The following is a 7,288-nucleotide window of genomic DNA, read 5'->3' on the forward strand; positions in this document are numbered from 1 at the left end:
TATGATTCGTAATCAACTCAATGGGAGTTATCAAGTGTGATGTGACCTACCTCCATGACTTCCAGAGTTCCACACTGTCAATGTGCTTTCCATAGCTCTTTGGTACCCACTGTGTTCCTTCACTTACTTAGCATCTAAGTGGTTCATGCAGAAGGACACTGTCTATATTTTCATCTGTATCAGAAGGTCTTTTTGTGAGGAGCGTGTCATTATCTCTTTCTCCATGTTTCCATGTATAAAGCATGACTGTTATTTTGAAATACTCTTTGCACGGTAAAACACAAGTTGCCATCATTCTGCCACTCGGTTGTTAAAAAGCTGTATAGTGACTGGCCCTGCAACTGGCAGAGGAGACATGTAATTGTCTTACTACTCATGCTTCCCAAAGTGTTTCTGTTAAATGAGACGTATCTAAAAGCGGTGAGCATATTTTTATTAGAGTTTTCTGAGTCATATTAATTAGTCAATGTTTTCAAAGTGCCTTTTGAGATGAAACCATTATTCATTAGCAAACCCAAGATTTTTGTTACCACGATCATTCCTCTTAAAGATGCTAATTGGCTCACCTGCCATAAAAGAATCATTTCATCTTCCCTGTATTGACTGGAAACAGCATAAAGAGGCATCCTATTTACGAATTCACAAGATAAAACTTCACAGGCAAAAAGCATCTACTTTTTCTGTTACAATAGCTATGAAAATGCACTGCGATGAAAGAGAACATTTTGGCAATGATGTGCGCACCTTCTGAAAATAGAATATTGCTTTTGTGGGAGCCCCAGGAGAAAACCCATTATTCTCATGATTTCCATAGCATTGTTCCTATAGATATGAGAAACCATTCCATCTTTCTCAGCAGAGTAGAACTTATTGAATAGTCCATTCTCAACACCTGTCTTATGAATAATGTTTTATGCTATTTCTATTTTATTTGCTCCATAGAAGGAAGAATTATTCAGTTATATTATCAGCACTTAATTAAGGATTCAATCTGTGAGACTATAAATCAAAAAGAATGCTAAAAGGCAGTCTTAAAAGAACCTGAAAAACATTTATCCATCTGAAGAGTAATGAGAAGAAGGCTGTTTCTGACAGGCAAACCAAGAATATTAAGGTCTCCATGATGTTATCCCACTATTACTTGGCTTTTTTTTTCTAAATTGTATTCTTATCCATACCATATTTCATTAGATATCAACTCTTTATTATCATATTTAATGTGACTTAATTTTCCCCCCAAGGACTACAATTATTTTTTAAATAAATTTCCTTACAGAATGAAAACTATTTGGAAGGCAACATGAATACACATCTCAACTGACAAAAGTGAGGCCTCTAAAAACGTGTCCAGCCAAGTACCCTACAACTATTAAATCCAAAAATACACCCCCACCCCACCCCGGTGACAACTGTTTAAAGAAGAAAATGGTTCTAAAAGAATATTCTAGAAATGTCTCTTTTTAAACAATCACATTGGAAGACTTTGTTCCATAATCACACAGCTAGTCTGTGGGCGATTCCCTAAGAAACCCTGGTGGCACCCTTGTCAGGACTCCACAGAACTGAAAACCAATTTGAGGAAGTCACTAGTTATGAAGTAGCTATCTGGTGACGCTGGGTAACCTTTGGGTGAGTCTGTCGTCACTATTGGGTGCCAAGTAAGGGGGTTGTGAATCTAAGGATGCTCAATGGACTGTTTATTCGAATGGCAGCTTGGAGGCAGGAGAGTCGTGGAGTACTGGAAGAACCCAAATCGTGAGCAGCAACCAGACTCCATCCAGGAACCATTTATCTAGTTCACAGATTGAAAGAGTCCAAATTATTATTTTTTTTAAAAACCCTGATGTACCTCTATGCTGAGAATCTGTCGTCTGAAATCTTACTTCTTAAGTTTGCATATTTATCAGGTTGCTTTCTGAGATCTCATGGCTACAATACCTGAGCTTAGCAAAGAACTCCGAGCCATCAAGAAAGTCACTCAGGTGCCTTTGAGCGGGCTGCCAGTGTGTCTGTAATAGGAGTCTTGTGTATATACTTTTATGTATTGCATTAGGTGTGGGCTATGCATCAAATGTGATATACAGGTATCTATCTTCACCTTTATTCTGTATCTAGAGGGCTGGACCACCATATCATCCCACAGTTATAAGACAGTGTAGTGTGCACAATCACAAAATACACGCTTAAGTGCCTTGGTGAAAGACAGAGATAGTAACCTACCCCTCTTTAATAGCTCAGAGAAGATTTCCAGTGGCAGTGCTTAAATCCATATTACAAAATGAGTGATAATTTTTCAGATGGACAAGAGAAACCAAGGGCATCCCAGTAGAGGTATGAAATATGATTATAATGGTATATTTGGGAAACTATATGAATACAGTATAAATATAATGTGAAATATACACAAAAATAGCAAGGATCAAGGTTCCAAAGACATATCAATAACTAAACCCATTGCCACGGCGTGATATGGTGATCCTATGGGACAGAGTAGACCTGCTCCCCCGGGTTTCTGAGACGGTGACTCTCTCCAGGGCTAAACAGTTTCATCTTTCTTCTGTGTAGTCACCTGTGAGTTGGAACTGGTAACCTTGCAGTTAATAGCTCAATGCATAACACACTCTGCCCCCAGGGCTCCAAAAGACACACAAAGATCGAAGTATTAATATTCACTTGTGCTTGCTTACACTTAGATCTTTTAGACATTTTTAAAAGGTTCTCGGTGGTCACAATATAAGAGGGCTTCTTAAAGTTCATAAAAATTCCATTAACTTTTCATTTCATTTGGACACCCTCTCATAATAAGACGCGTAAGTTCATTTTTAATGACTATGTAACAAACTACCACTAACTTAGAAGCTTACAGCATTCAACAGTTATCAACCAGATTTCACAGGTCAAGAGTCTGACTGCAGTTCACTGGGCCCTCATGATGCATCAGGGTCTCGTGATGCAACAAAGTGCAGACGGGGCTGTGTTCTCCCTTGAAGGTTTGCATGGGAAGGCTTACTTGATGAGCTCATTTAGGTTGTTGGTAGAATGAATTCCCTTCTGATTGTGTGAAAGGGGGTCTCAGCTGGTGGTTGTCACCAGTGCACACCTTCATCCTAGAGTCTGCTTATAGTTTCCGCTGTAGGGCTTTCTTCAGTGTTCACAGTGTAACAGCTTGCTATTCCGGGACTAGCAAGGGGGTGGAAGATGGAGTCTTAGATGGTGTAGACTAGGTATGGCGGTTAGGCATGAACAGCTAACCTAACTGTGGGTGTCTTGTTCCAGTGGCTCTTCAGGAGAATAGATCTAACAACATACTTCTATGACGATTCAGCCTAGAAAACCCCATGGGCTAGTTCTGCTCCGTCACATGGATTCTGAGGTGGAAATGACTCAATGGCGCTCAAGAAAAACAAGGTAGTGACTGCTGTGTTCTTCTGGTAAGAACAAGGCCACACATTCTGCCTTTATGCAAAGGGCGGATTATTCAAGAAGGCGGCTCATTGGGGGTCCCTTTAGGGTATATGCGTCTCAGAGGACTTTATGGACTGTTTCAGTGAAATCAGATAAAAATCAAGTATATAAAATATGTACTCATTTGATTATTATTTTTAAAGCCTAGTTTCCCAGTAACTTTAACCCTGGTAGCATAATGGGTTAAGCACGGGGCCCCAATCACAAGGTAGTGGTTCAAATCTACCAGTTGCCCTGTGAGAGGAATTTGAGGCTGCCTGCTCCCCGCTCCCCTACACATTTGCAGCCTTGGACCTTCTACTCTCTCCTATAGGGTTGCTAGGAGTTGGAGCTGACCTGATGGCAGTGTGTGTGTGTGTGTGTGTGTGTGTGTCATGTTCAACATACAATAGGTGGCATGTTCCTTTGGACAAATGATTGGCCCTAAAATATGATAGCCTGACATGTAGAGACACAGCAAACATTTTCAGAAAAAAAAGGATAGAGGAAAAGTCCTGATGAACAAATAAAGTTCAAAAAAGTCATAAACACCCATACACAAAAATAGTATTGAGCCTGTGTTTGAGGCAGCAGTGCCATGCTGGATTCCATGACCACAGTGCACAGGAAAGTCACACGTGTTGAACACTGTACAGTAATTTCTGGCAACTATGTGGGTTCTGCTGTGGAAAACTGAGAACTATGAAGAGAGTGCATGCAGACAAATGATCTACGCTCACATTTTAAGGAGGCTGGGAGGCTGAGACTCTCGTGGAGAGAAGCCTTCATGCTTGTGAGTTGATGTATCCCAGTCCCATTCTCTGGAGTAAAAGTTATCCCCCACAGTGCTCCCCCACCCCCACCATAACAATGCCAATCTCATGGATCTGCTTGCAAGCCCACTGTCTCTACTGTATATATAGGAAGGTTAACTGCTTGAAGGCTATCTGCCTGAAGGTTATCTGCCATCAAAAACAATCCCTCTAACCCTAAGTCCAGCCCCCTCCCTTGTGATAAGGATCATAGATTGTTACCCGGGAGAAGAGCTCAGGTACACCTACGTCAAGCCAGCTCAGAGACAAGCAAAGTTAGGCTGCCATCTTAACTCTAATACCCGCCCATTTTGTTACATATGTACCTTCCTGTCACATGTTCTCCCCTAGCACATCCTCTGTCAGTCTATGCCTTTAATACAACCCCTCCTGTTACATATGTGTATGACGTGGCTTGCACACCCGAGATTATATAAGCTTGTGAGAGAATACATTACGCTCTGGTTCTGGTCATCAAGGGAAACACGAGCCCTTGCATGCCTTTAATTTAATGTCCCTTTAATTTACCCATCAATTACATGACCACCGCTTGGACCTGCTTGGTTGTGGAGGCTGACCCCCTACATTCTGCTAATTATCAAGATTGAAAGGGGCTTGAAATAAAGTGAATGACCATTCCAAATGCAAGAAGTGGATATGAGGAATGAATTATTTACTACAATGGAGAGAGAAGAGAAAGCAGAAATTTGTGTGCATTCATCCAACAAATATTGACACTTCCTTCATGCCAGGAACTTTATTAAGCACCGAGGACATTGTGACAATCAAATCAACTCAGTCTTTGCCCTCAGGAACATTGGACCTTTTAATGTGCAGGTCTGAGCAGTGCTCCTTCAGATTTTCACAGGCCAGAATGGTGGCCATGTGGCCACTGAATATTGAAATGTAAGCTATCACTTAATTTCAAAGATTTACTATATAAAAAGATAATATCATTTCATTAATAATTTTTATAAGGATTGTGTACTAAAATTATATTTTTGAACTACTACACTAAATTGTATATGCAGACAAGCTCCAGATTATAAACAATTTCTATTACTAAAATTGTCCTTCAGCCAAATTGGTATGTAAATTGAAACAGGTATAGTTCATATCTAATGATAGTCAAATGTTTGTCTTACTACTTTTCTATGCATAAAACATTAAAGAAACATTTTCAGACCATCAGAGTATCTTTAACATAATAATACAGTAATAATCGCAATAACAATGTTTTGTTGTGTCTCAAAATAACACCTGTTTCTTATTATGAATCACTATGTAAACTTCAAAATCTTAATGCAATAGGTTTTACAGGAGTTGGTCTATAACTACAGGTTGTACATTAAGCAATGTTTCTAACCCGAGGACTGCCAGAACGTAAATAAGTAAAATATATTTAAAGTTATTTTCACTTACTTTTTAATATGTCTACTAGAACGTTGAAAGTTTCATGTGACTCACATTTATGCCTTGCGTTATATCTGGTGGGCAGCATTACATAAATCAGGTGGGCAGCATTCTAGGCTGGTGCTTCCCATTTCTGTGCACGTTCTATAGAGAAAGAAAGTAGAAGGACCCCTGGAACCTTATGATGCCGTAAAAGAAGTTTTTATCAAATTATTTCTCTCTGCACACTAAGTATTCCAGGTGTTCTTGAAAGTGACCTGGTGACAAACCACTTCCGTTGTTGTTGGACACCACTGAGTCCATTCCCACTTCCAGCAACCCTGCGGGACAAAGTAGAACTACCCCGAGGGGTCGTCTTGGTTGAAATACTTATGAAACAAATCGCCAGATCTTTCTCTCACAGAACTGCTGCGTTGGCTCAAAGCACCAACCTTTAGGTGAGCAGCCAAGCAGTTATCCCTTACGTCATCTTGGCTTTTACCCACCACTAACACAATGGTCTTTTCTCAGCTCTCGGAGAAGAAAATGTTAAAGAATGTTTGACAACTAGTTTTCTTCATTAACTGTCCTTAAACCTTTGCCATTAGTTACCACTCTCAAGCTTTAAAGTAAATAAGAACTTAGTGTAATAAATGAAAAATTCCCATCTCCCAAACCCGGAGAGCTTTCCCAGACAACAGTTTTGTACATTTTTCTACCACTTGTTTCCAAATATCGTCCAATTTAGCCCAGTTTCCTCTTGGATTCTGCCCTTTGGTTTCATGGCCTGTTTCGTAACTTTATCTGCCCTTTGGCCAAAAGGCAATATTTGATTTTCCTAGCTTGGAAGTTTGGTGCTCCCATAAGGTGGAGTTTGAGTCTGCCTTCCACCACCGGTCTTGGGAAAAGGCAGAATTGGGATCTCTCACTTAGTCTCTCTAGAAAATTCCATGTAGCACGAAGAAAAAATTCAGAAACAAAGTGTCAGGCTATGGAGACATCATTGCTTTGAGATCTCTGCCTGGGATAGCAGTATGAATCATGTTTTAATAAAAAGAGTATCAGCCCCAATAGTACATTTGATATCAGTGACAATATGTTCCGACTCTATACGAGAAAGAACATAAAGTTCTGCCCAAATATCCAAGGTGAAACACTGGTTAGAAGCTCTGGAGGTCATGAAAACTAACCTGTTCTTCAGATTGCTGTTCAGCAGAGTGGGACACTGAGAATGAAGAACTGTATGGCGTGGAATGCAGAAACTAAAGACAGTAAGAAATACCACTCATTTATTTTCTTTCCCTCACATATTGTGTCTCAACACAACAGACTGACCAAGTATTTAATCTTGGCCATTATCAAGGTCCGTTTTCTGTCCTATGTTTGCATCAGCATATGGAATACATTAACAAGACCTCCAATATCAGAGAAGGAGTCTATACAGTGACTTAGATGTCTTAGGGTTCAAGTCTAGTAGTCCTCCTGGCGTCTGATGGTTGTTGAATTCTGTGCTATTCTTGGCATCTAGGAACTTTTTTCTAAGACTCAGAACGTTTATAAATTGAGTCATATCTCCCTAGGCATTCACCATACCGATAACTTCTATGTTTCTTTCTCTACCCCAGGAACTACGACATAGC

The sequence above is a fragment of the Echinops telfairi genome, unplaced genomic scaffold, assembly GCF_000313985.2.
Source record: "Echinops telfairi isolate 266 unplaced genomic scaffold, ASM31398v2 ScPeMD7_1;HRSCAF=3_0, whole genome shotgun sequence".
Taxonomy (NCBI): Eukaryota; Metazoa; Chordata; class Mammalia; order Afrosoricida; family Tenrecidae; genus Echinops; species Echinops telfairi.